This window comes from Euprymna scolopes, chromosome 33 (genome assembly GCF_053919585.1).
Source record: "Euprymna scolopes isolate OS-2025 chromosome 33, ASM5391958v1, whole genome shotgun sequence".
Taxonomy (NCBI): Eukaryota; Metazoa; Mollusca; class Cephalopoda; order Sepiida; family Sepiolidae; genus Euprymna; species Euprymna scolopes.
This window is the reverse complement of record NC_136514.1, coordinates 83,860,043-83,873,045: the sequence shown is the minus strand read 5'-3', so window position 1 is coordinate 83,873,045 and position 13,003 is coordinate 83,860,043.

Below are 13,003 nucleotides of genomic sequence, written 5' to 3'. Positions count from 1 at the left end.
CTTATTTTTCCTTTTTTCCTTTTTTTTCCTTTTTTCTTTTTTTTCCTTTTTTCTTTTTTCTTTTTTCCTTTTTTCCTTTTTTCTTTTTTTTCCTTTTTTCTTTTTTTCCTGTTTTCTTTTTTTCCTTGTTTCCTTCTTTCTTTTTTTCCTTTTTTCTTTTTTTCCTTTTGTCCTTTTTTTCCTTTTTCTGTTTCCCTTTTTTTCCTTTTTCCCTTTTTCCCCTTTTTCTTTTTCCCTTTTTCTTTTTCCCCTTTTCCTTTTTTCCCTTTTCCTTTTTCCCTTTTCCCTTTTTCCTTTTTCCTTTTTCCCTTTTCCCTTTCCCGTTTTCCCTTTCCCTTTTTCCCTTTCCCTTTTTCCCTTTCCTTTTTCCTTTTTTCTATTTCCTTTTTCCCTTTCCCTTTCCCTTTTTCCCTTTCCATTTTTCCCTTTCTTTTTTCCCTTTCCTTTTTCCCGTTTTCCCTTTCCCTTTTTCCCTTTCCCTTTTTCCCTTTCCTTTTTCCCGTTTTCCCTTTTTCCTTTCCCTTTTCCCTTTTTCCCGTTTCCTTTTCCCTTTTTCCCTTTCCTTTTTCCCTTTTTCCCTTTCCCTTTTTCCCTTTCCCTTTTTCCCTTTTTCCCTTTCCTTTTTCCCTTTTTCCTTTCCCTTTTCCCTTTTTCCCGTTTCCTTTTCCCTTTTTCCCTTTCCCTTTTTCCCTTTTTCCCTTTCCTTTTTCCCTTTCCCTTTCCCTTTTTCCCTTTTTCCCTTTTCTTTTTCCCTTTTTCCCCTTTTCCCTTTCCCGTTTTCTCTTTCCCTTTTTCCCTTTCCCTTTTTCTCTTTCCCTTTTTCCCTTTCCCTTTTTCCCTTTTCTTTTTCCCCTTTTCCCTTTCCCTTTTTCCCTTTCCCTTTTTCCCTTTCCTTTTTCCCTTTTTCCCTTTTGCTTTTCCCTTTTTCCCTTTTCCTTTTTCCCTTTTTCCCTTTCCTTTTTCCCGTTTTCCCTTTCCCTTTTTCCCTTTCCTTTTTCCCTTTTTCCCTTTCCTTTTTCCCTTTTTCCCTTTCCGTTTTCCATTTTTCCCTTTCCTGGGTGTCCGGCGTTTTCCGTGTGTTTCTAGATGTGTGTTGAGCAAAAAAAAAAAAAAACGTTGTGGTAGGCAGGCTCGAACCCGTGACGCGAATGTAGAAAAGAAAGTGGAGGTTTGTGTAAGGGTGTTGGCTGAGCAAAAAAAAAAAAAAAATAGGAGAAGTAAGCAGGCTTGAACCCGTACCGCGAAAAAGGAAAAGAAAGTGAAAAACAAACATGATGCATTAGCTGTTGCACCCCTCGCCAAACTGGAAGTTACGTAGGTTTAAATTAAGGCTAGAAAATCGAAAAGAACGGATGACTTTCAGAAAATATCGACGAAAAAAGCGACTCCTTCCTGTAGAAAAGTGCCTAGTTGAGGGTGAAGGAATTAATGCTTTTGGCTAATTTATCGATATTTGTCGTCCGAAGGGCCAAGCTTCAAAATGATACCTATCTCGTGAAAATCGGTCGCCTCCGCCGAAAGTTTTAGCCAGACATACATACATACATACATACATACATACATACATACATTTTAACAGACAGGTGAGATTTATTCTTTTACATAGTACATTAATCTTCACTTTGTTTACAATTTTTTCTCCTTTATTTTATAGTTATCTAGGTGCTGTTCCTAGTGCGCCTACAATTATTGGTACCACCATAGATTTTCACGTTCCATATTTCTCCTTTCGCTCTCAAGCAAGTTCCTTGTACAGGGTGGGACCATAAAATTGTCACTCTAGAAAAGACAGCATGATTTCACTTCCGTTTTATGAAAACCGGTTTTCTTTTGTGATTGCAGACCATATCTACTTGTTGGCCAGTGGTGTACAAATCCCAAGAGCGATAGGAGCCTTCTATCATGCCTGAAAGTGACACAATATTGAGCGAGTGAGGTCGGAGATGCGCCGTTGTACTCATGCTCTTTACCGATCCAAGTTATGACAACATGGCCATTGCCAGCTCCCTCAAAATGCACCGCTAGACTGCCACGAATAATAAGGACGTACCTAAGGTGATGAAAATAAAGTTTCTGGCCACGATTATGGTCTTTGGTGCATTTCACGCGAGGGCCACATCATGTCACCTCACATCTTTGAAGTCTCATTTGAAAGTCAACACCAAAGTGTACCTGGATGTGTTTAAAAGTGTGGTGATCCGCTGGTGTAATCAAGTGACCGCTGGCAGACACTAGATATGATAGCAGGACTCGGCGCCGGCCCACAAGTCCAAAGGGACCCAGGCTTGACTTCAGAAGAGGTGCTACAACTTTGTACCCTTCTCTTACTAGCCCCCCCCCCCCATTCCTTCAACCCGAACCTGCTGGACTACTTGGTTGGGTCATAAGTCGAGAACACTACCAATATGACCCACACAACACCAAAGCCAGCCTGATCGCTGCTATCCGCCGAGTATTCGGCGAGCTACCGCTGGCGCTTGTGAAAAAGGCACGCTCCCAGTTCCGAACACATATTGGGGCAGTGATTAAGGCTGAAGGCGGCTACATTGAATAGATGTAAGCTCTACTACATAATCAAGTTACCTGAATTGATTTTTTTTTTCAATAAAAGTTTTAAAATAAAGCTGTAGTGTTGTTTTCTTTGGGGGGGGGGTGACAATTTTATCGTTCCAACCTGTATTTGATTAGTTTTCCTATTGATGTGGCCTTAACTTGGTGATATGCTGTGACGGCGAGATCATCGAGTTGGCAGCCTTTCTCCGTTTTGCTTTATTATTATTATTTGTACTGCCTAGGAGTTCTTGCCACAGGTCATGATCAGAGATTGGTAACTTACAACAAACAATGGTGTTCCCTGGATCCTGAGTGACGACAAGTCATCCCAGATTTCCAGTACTCTTAACCTCTTTCGATAACCTTTGCTAATGAATTTTAATCATCGCAACAGCCGCTTGCCATTGACTTATCGCACTAGTTCAGTAGAGATTGTCTACTTTTTCGGGGTTTTTTTTTTTTTAAATTTTCTTTTTGTTTTTTTTTGTTTTGTTTTTTTGTCTTTTCATCCTCTTTGACTTCACTTTTAATTGCATTTTGGGAAGGGGGTTAATTTATGGCTATGAAGTTTTAGTTTCCTTGGTTTCATGTGGTGTTCACCATTTATTATTATTTTTTTTTACTTTTGTTGCAGTTTCTATATTCCCGTTTGTAACCCATGTGTATTAGTCTAAGCATTCAAGCGTTTTCGTTAATATTTCAGCCGTTTTCGTTAATGTTATTCGTTGTATCTTTTCAGATATTTTCCCCTAATTCCAATTTCTCCCATTCTTTTATCGAAGCGATCGTTACTAGAACCTCTACAATTATTGGTATTATTTTTACTTTCTTCATTTTGACTGTGCTGATTATCTTGAAATTTCACACGAATATACTGTATATGTCTGGGAGTGTTCTTAGAAAGGTTCTGTATCGAAAAAGTTCCAATAGGTTCCGAAAATTAGTAATTGAAAAAAATCCGATCAAAGATGGAGCAGTCCAATTTCGACCAAAGTTAACATCCTTTATTCAGTCTAAATCCACAAGTCACGTAAGAAGTTTTATCAGTGCACAAACAGAAGGGCCCCGCGTATAAAATCAGCACGCACAATTGAGCCGTGATTCTAGAACCATGCATTTCAACCTTTAATTTAAATTATATAATATATAAAAATACTTTCATAAAATCAGAAGTATGGCAATGCAAATGACAGTTTATTTTGGACTTAATCAGTGCAGGGAAGCACGCTGTTGGTCCCCGGCTCTAGAGTAGAGTCGATCTGATTGAAAAATAGGCAATTTAGACGATTTTAATAACAATAAAAGAATCCGGACGCGTGGAACATTGGTTGATCCTCGTTCTTTGTTTTACCGTTATTTCCATGGCAAGTGCTCGTCTGAGCTCCAATCTCTGGTCCCCCCTCGCCAATCTTTTACGAAAAACACCCGTCTAGCTGAAGCCACTGTCAAAAATTTTCCCCACTCTCTATCTGTGCCTAAATAAAAACGTAGATTCCATGAACAAAGCTTCTTTCTTAGAACAGCACGCCAGTGGAACTCTGTTCCGTCTGCCTGCTTCCCACCTGACTACAACTTGGATGTGTTCAAATCCAACGTAAACAAATTCCTGATGCACCGCCCCCTTAAGTAGACACTTTATGAAATCTCAACACTAACGTACAACGTACTGTACATGCAATAACCCTTATCCCTGAGTGGCTTCCGGGCCTTGATAAGTGGTGACCTCCTTGTAAAAAAAAAAAATTCACACCGAGGCAACATCGGATCTTCCTGCTAGTGAGTAAAAAAAATAATATTCCGACGAGATTGAGAGATGAAAACCGAACAACAAAGTTATATGTTCATCAACGTTTCGTCTTTATTTCAAGACTTTCTCAGGATTATAAAATTGAGAAAAAAAATACCGATACAATATTTGAAAATATGCTTGTTTACAAAAGATATCTTTATTCTATTTCAGAACGAAAAACATCGTTGGCATTTCAAAATATGCATGGCGTCGGGGACTGAATGTGATTTTAAATGTCATATAACCGTTTACATATTTTAAAAGATATGATGCAATTTATGTTTTTTGTGGAGGGAGGGCGTTAAATATAACCGTTATAATTTAAATGTAGATTTGTAATTGAAATGAAAAGAATGTATCCATGTTTTGTTATTGATTGACTGTATTTTTACTATTAGTTTACTTTATATATATATATATATATATATATAAATTCTTTTATATATATATATAACTACTTCATTTACTCACATAAAATGAATATACGAAAAGTATCAATTTATGCGTGAATTTTAAGTATTTACTTAAAAAGTGCTCAATACGTATGTAAAGCTAGTTAGTAATTTATAAAATATATATGGCGATTAAGCTACACTGAATATTCCGCGTTTCGTCCACTCTAGGACTCTTCAGGCTTATGCGCCTAAGCCTGAAGAGTCCTAGAGTGGACGAAACGCGGAATATTCAGTGTAGCTTAATCGCCATATATATTTTATAAATTACTCTCTCTCTCTCTCTCTCTTTATCTCTCTCTCTCTCTCTCTTTATATATATATATATATATATTTATATATATATATATATATATATATATATATATATATATATATAGGTAATATTTTAATGATGCAAGTGAGTTAACTTATAAATTAAATTCTGTATTTTTACTATTAGTTTACTTGTATTGTATGCAAGACAAAGAATACAGTATAGCAAAACTATATTTGCTTAACCCATGTGTTTTCGATGTTTATACATCTACTCGGAGGAAAAATATTAGCAAACATTATAAAAGATTTGCACGTAATTTGCTAAAGGTAATAAACATAGAAAATTAAATGTTTTTTAAGTTTTTAAATCATTTTAGCTAAATAGAATAAGGGAAACTGGATATTGATGCAGCAAAAAAAAGGGATATTGAAATTCAAACCGGAAGTGTATGATAAATAAATTATTCATTAAAGAATATTTTTTGATGGAGGAAATCACCTTTGCACGGTGTATAAGATTCCTTATTATGTTCGTTTTATAGCGGAATGGACATTCACTTTTAAAATTTAAAATACAGGAATTGACGGATGTAGGTTTTTTAAAAACGGAGGTGATAAATTCATCGCTACTAGACTTAATGAGAACGTCTAAAAACGAGATTTTATTATTAGTACTTAATTAATATGTAAAGTTAAGAACTGAATTATTCTGAAAGATACCCTTTAAATATTCTATTTCCTCTGTGTTATTGACAAGAATTAGTATATCGTCTACATATCGAACGTAAATAGAAGGTTTCTGTATTAAATTAAATACCTTGTTTTCTAGATCAGCCATATAAAAATTACTAAATGTTGGTCCCAATAAGGATATGCTTAGGGCTGACGCTATGAAAAATAGATTAAAAAAATTTAAAACTATTTTAACTGATAATTTAAAAAAGGCTGCCAATGAACTAAAAAAAACACCCAAATGTAATTATTAGAAAAGGGGATAAAAACAATATGTATAAAACTGAATATTTTTGTAAACTCCAATCAATTTTGAATGATCCCAGAAAATTTAAGGAAGTCAAAAAATCCGAAAATTTTTTTCTCGGGCCCATTATATAAACAAAGAAAAATTGCTCCATGGAAATGCCTCCTTTGGACCATTACATTATAATGTGGCTTATTCAAAATATAGTTTGGATCATTTAACAACATTGCTATCAAAGATATTCACTTTGGATTTTACCATGCAATTTTAATATGAATTTTTATATCCTTTTCATTAACTTCCCTTACTCTATGACATTTAAATACTTAAACAACTTTTAATTGTGATTTTCCATGTCTCACTGATTTTAGCAAATAAGGTGTAAACCATTATAATTATTTGCTAATATTTTCTCCTCTGAAGAGATGATAGACATCGAAATCCTATAGGATAAGGAGTTATAATATTTAAAATGTATTCTTTGTCTTACATAGAATAATAAAAATATTTTGATTTAAAATTCAAACATTTCACGTCATCATTTTTAAATCCATTGAATGACTAAAATTATGACTTATTTGCTCTATCTTGTATATCGAGCAATTCTTATTCAAGTGGGATAATACTTATAGAATATTACTGCTTGTAATATCTTGTAAAACTTATGATCACAGGTTTCCATACCAGCTGATTGTTAGATAATTTTATTCTGAAGTATATATATATATATATATATATATATATATAATTTTTTTATTACATTTTCACCCCAAACAAGGCACATTGCCACCTTGGTGTAGGGGGCTACTATCAGGGGCAACAACTACTGGGGTACTATGTAGGGATTTGGGCAGCAAGATGTCGGTTCACGTTGCACTTGAACTTCTGCACGTCAGTACTGTTGGGGAAGTAGGGACCTGGAATGGAATTCCAAAGTCTAGCGGTTCTGGGGAAGAAACTATTGGAGTAGAAAGATCTTTTACATCTAGGGATCTCTACAGTGTGGGGGTGGGATTTAGCAGCTTGTCGGGTTTGTCGAAGGTGCTCACGTCGTGGAGGCACAAGTGATTGCAGTTCGTCAGAGCATTCACCACTAAAATACTTTTAGAAAAGGCAGAGGGATGCAACATTTCGACGATGGGACAGAGGCTGAAGCTTAGATGCCAGTTCAAGGCCTATCAGGTTGGCGACTCTCTTTTGAACCTTGCTAGGAGCGAGAGACTAGCAGCAGATGCAACAGCCCAAATATGACAACAATACTCCATACATGGGCGAATGGTGGCCTTATAGAGGTACAGGATACTTTCGGGACTTAGTAGTTTTCTAGCACGGTAGAGCGAGCCCACCTTTCTTGCAGCGGCCCTGGCAATGCCTTCAATGTAATTGTTCCAACTCATGTTTCCTGTGAACGTTAGGCCAAGGAGTTTGAAAGATGGACTCATGAGACTAGTTTAGTCTTAGCAGCATTTAACGTGACCAACCATTTTTGTCCCAATTCAACTACAGATTGGAGGTCTTCCTCTAGTGTTTCTGCCATTTCTTTAGAAATGTGTTCATTCGTCTTCCTGTCGTGCCTGCCATAGAGTGTAGTGTCATCAGCATATATACCCATCTCAGAGGCAATTTTGTCGGGGAGGTCATTTATGAATATCAGGAACAATAAAGGTCCAAGGATATATTTTGATTTTCTGGTGAAGATTGAAAATTTAACTCGTTAAAAAAAGACCGGATTTTTGTGGAGTTAATTGTATGTTAAATTAAATATTATTTATGTTAAGTGTTGAGCCATTATGTTGAACAAAGACGGCTGTAGTAAATCAAATCGGCCAAGAATTAATGTAGTCACGATTTCGAGTGTTGACTAATTCTTAATAACAAAGATGGCGGCGAAGCATCAATGTAGTCACGATTCAGTCGTTTCAGGGCGGAGGTTGACATTAAACTGACTTGAATCCAAAATCCAATATTTTTATGACAAGGTCGGAAGCTTCTCAATGGTTGATTGTCCTAAATGTAGTTATAAATAAAATCGTCGGAATCATTGGGTTCATACCATCATAAATAATAATGATGATGAGTCTCCTTGCAGCTTCAGCGGCTTGGAGACTGGGTAGAGTACTCATCAAGAATACGTCCTTGACACTCAGTCCGACAAGTCCGGGGCTGGGAACCGGCCCAGTACCTGTCGGACTGAGGAAACACCGCCTGGGTATCACCCAGGAGGTCCACTCCTCCAGGCCTTGCCACCCGACTTTCGGGTGGAGCAAGTTTGTTGCTTGTCGCCAGAGGCCCCTGACCCGGGAATGCTGACCGGGATGCTCAGGCAATTTTTGTCGAGTCAAATTGCCTCTCCGTAAGGGGAGCTTGTCTGTATCCCAATTTCCGACCTTGTGTCACATATTGCTCTGGTGGGCAGCAATTAATTATCTATCCTTATTAATAATCAAAAACATTTTAACAATTCATTCAGTGTTAACCTTTCTTTTTTTAATTTATTATTAGCTAACTCACACAAAATGCATGGAGAGTGTGTATATATATATATATATATATATATATATATATATATATATATATATATATATTATTTAAATAATACATATATCTATATAATTATTTTTTACTATAATAATTAAATACCTACAAACACTAGTGTTTCATCCTTTCGGGAATCTTCAGTGCAGGGTGTCACGATTAATACCAGTCGAACGATCCGAACCCCGCAACACGAGACATCTCTGGCTCGATTAGCAAAGGCCTAAGCCATTCGGCTACCATTAACCGCGTGAAATAGCGTTGAATTTAAACATCTTAATTTTAAATGTTCATTTACGTCAGTCAGACAGTGATCTAATCGTTGTACGATGATCTATGCATAAGAGCTAAATTGACCGACTTTAATTCAACTGAGAGTGCTCAACGATAAGAAACGAATTTCTTAAAGAGGCTGTCATAATTTCTTAAAGGGGCTGTCATATATATATATATATATATATATATATATATATATATATATATATATATATATATAATTTAAAAAATATTTGTTTCAGATTTTTATAACCACGGCAATAATTTCACCGAACAAAATGTAAAATAAAAATATACGATTATTTCAATATTTCATTAACGGTAAAGTTTTGGAGAAAAAAAAAACATTTTGTCCTATTACTTAGGTTAGTTTGCAACTTTCCCTGGGTAGAAGTAACCGTGGTTCCAAAATCGACCTCCCCTTTTGAGGATTGGAGTGACTGTGTAGGAATATACATTTTGGAACCCAAATGGCTGTTCGTTTTAATGGTACCACTCCCGTCTTCGTAGCTCTTCGACGTTTTAGAGTTTTTGAATTGAAAAAATAGGAGGCCTTACGTTTGAAATTACCCGCGTATGTAAGATAATATTCTCTTACGTATAAATAAACGAAAAAAAAATAATAACACTTGTATTTTTTTCAAGTTATTTTCATCCATTTGTATTTTTATCTTCTCTTTTATTTTCATTTTTTTTTGTGTGTGTGTGTTGCTTGAATTGGTGAAACTTTTCGCTCAAATACTTATTTCCCGGCAAACAAATGCTTTACGCATGCGCAAAGGTAAAACACGTGAAAACAAAGATGAGAAGCACGTATATTGGGGATGAGAAAAATGGCGACATTCTGTTTTGTTTATGCACATATGCGGATGCAAATTTGACACGTTTGGAAAAAAAGAATAAGACGAATTCATATATTGGCAGATAATTGTACCCCCTAAAGAAACATTTGCTGACTCGTTAAACCTGAACTTAGAAGATGCGGTCTACATGTTGTCTTTCGTCGAACAAGGTGGAGGCCGTATTTTCCAGGTACAGATTCAACGATAATATAATATTTCTTGACGCTTTTTATAAGTTCCGTATGTTATGATGTTTCGGAACATTCCCTTCATCAGATGTGTGTTCAAATTTAATTCACACTCCATTTAGAGGTCGCTATTAGCGAGAGTTATTCGGTAATGATTTAAATAAAGTTTTTTTTTTTCATTTTGCTTTGCAGGACCACTTTTATTGATAGTACACACATAAAACTCTAGTCCACTTTGAAGTAATCTCCTCCGGCTGCAATGCATTTGTACTGTCTCAAAAACTTCTGGAAGACCTCATGGAAGTCCACTTGTGTGAGCGTGTCAATAACCCTCGTCACAGCCTCTTTCATTTTCTCAAGTGTCTCATAACGACAGCCTCTTAGGTATACCTTGAGCTTAGGGAATAACTACAAAGCACAGGGAACAAAGTCCGGGCACAATGCAATAGCTGTACCGTTTAAACACTTTCTGGAAGGCCCTACGGAAGGTTTTCCTTGAGCGTCGGAACTAACCAAAAGTCACAGGTAGAAAGGTCTGGATTATAAGGAGGGTGAGAAACAATTACGTTGACACACCAGTTCTCGCCAGATCGAAGTTAAGCAACGTTGAGCCTGGCCAGTACCAGATGGGTGACTATTTGTGAAGGCGGGACACTGTATGTACCGCGAGGTAAAATACCAGGTTGAGATACTGGCGCAGTTTATCCTTATCTTGTGGGCAGATGGGACTTGCTTAAGCCGAGGTAGGCAACCCGTCTAGTGATGGCGTCACGATAAAAGTACTTTGATAGCCCTGGCGAAGCATCAAGTATTAAGCTACCGACAAAATTTAAATTACACTAAAAAATCGTGTAGTGAGTTCAGTCTCGGCTACGGCCGCGCTGGGGGGATGGATGGAGGAACTGTCTTGATGCCCATCTTGATCAAATAGTCTGTAACCAGGATAGAGTTGTTGACTGGTGCATTGTCATAGTGGAAATGCTACTGACCCGATTTGAATAGTGCTGGCCTCTTTAGATTCTTTTTAGAATCTCTTCCTGAACGCTCTTAAAATCTCAACAGTTTTCATCTTTTACTGTTAATCCAGTGGGACCAAGTGCATGTAGATTTCTCCCGTGCTTTTTTAGTCTGGGAGAGCCAGCATGCTTCCACTGGGAACACTGTCTCTTTGTCTCTATGGGATACAAATCGTCCGCATCTTCAGTTCGTCGCGTATAGTCGTGTGTACAGTTACCACATTGGCATCAAATCGTGCACTTATTGTCTTTATAGTTGCACGGCGTTCCTTTATTCTGAAATTCTTTATTTGACCAATCAACTCTGATGTTCTGATTTCCTTACTCCTCCCAAGGTGTCTTCCAATTCCTGCTGACTTTTTTTGTACAGGCATTTAAAATTGTTGTCGACTTTTGAAAATTATCTCACCTGTCTGTTTAAATGAATGTATGTATGTATGTATGTATGTATGTATGTATGTATGTATGTATGTACGTCTGGCTCAAAAGCCTAAATTGAGATTTAAGGATTGTTTAAGATCCACCTTAAAAAATGTGAGATTGATGAAAGAACCTGGGAGAGTCTGTGTACACTGCGGGCGGATGTACAAAACGACAGACGGTTTGAAACGGCATTTGATCCTGCATAGAAAAGAACAGCAAGAACGTGCTGCTAGTGGTGCACATGTCTGTACAATGTGTGCCAAGGAATGCCAGAGTTTAGCAGGGCTTTAAAGCCACATTCGTGCAGCCCATCACTGAATGTTTTCGTGTTTCTACATACCCTTCTTTTTTTCTTTTTTTTTTGTGCTATATTGAGTGGTCGTAATGTTCGAAAGCGAATTTGCTGCCATCATCATGTATGTATGTATGCCTAAAACTTTCGACAGGGGCGACGGATTTTCACGAGATTGGTATCGTTTTGAAGCTTGACCAGTCGGACGACAAATATCGAAAAATTGGCCAAAAACATTAATTCCTTAACCCTTAACTGGGCACTTTTCTACGGGGAGAGTTCGTTTGTTTGTTTGTTTGTGAAAGTCATCCCCTCTTTTCAATAGTCTAGCCTTAATTTAAACCTACGTCACTTCCGGTTTGGTTATGGGCGCAACAGCAAAGACGTCACGTTTTTTTTTCTTTTTCACGCTCTTTTCTTCCTTCGCGGAACAGGTTTGAGCCTGCCTGCCTGCCTACTACCACTTCTTTTTTTTTTTTTTTGCCTAATACACACCTCCAAATATTTGGCCAACGCCGGGCACCCAGGCTAGCCTCTTTTATAACTCTCACCTGTATGTTTAAATGTACGTATGCATGTATATATTTATGTATGTATGTTTCTATGTATGTCTGCCTAAAACTATCGACATAGGCGAGGGATTGTCACGAGATCGGTATCGTTTTAAAGCTTGACCCTTCCGACAACAAATCTCGAAATATTGACTAAAAACATTAATTCATTCACCCTCAACAGTTTTCTACAAGGTGAATCATTTTTTTTTTTGCGTCCCTATTTTTGCAAGTCATCGTATCGGTTGGAATCACTATACTAACTTCAACGTTCTCAACTTCCGGTCGCGTCATGGAGTAGGGGTAAGATGTCAGGTTTCATATCATTTTCTTTTCCGTCTTCACATCACGGGTTCGAGCCTGCCCCCTTATTACCACTGTTTTTTTTTTTGTTTTTTTTTTTTTGCTCAACACACACCTCCAAAGACCCGGTCACTCAGGCTATTTTTACCATAAGGTACACTCATTAACAAAAATTATATTTTACAAGAACCCAAGTTTGCCCAGCTGGGCAAACGTGAATCATTGTACCGGAAAAATATCCAGTAAATAAAACGTTGTTTAGTAAATCGTTATTTTTTTTATTTTTTTATTTTTTATCTTTTATTTTTTGCATTTCCATACACCAAACATGGATACAAATATCACTAAAACATCCACTGGGTGATAAGCTTCATTTCAGTATCTTACTTGCCTGGGTGGGTTGCCTGTAGGCTGAGATAAACCGTGTCTCACACACACACACAAACAGTACATCGTACTTACTAAGGGAGATAATAGCTTCCGATGAATACCGAAAAAATATCCAGTAAATAAAACGTTATTTTTTGCATTTTTTGCATATTTTTT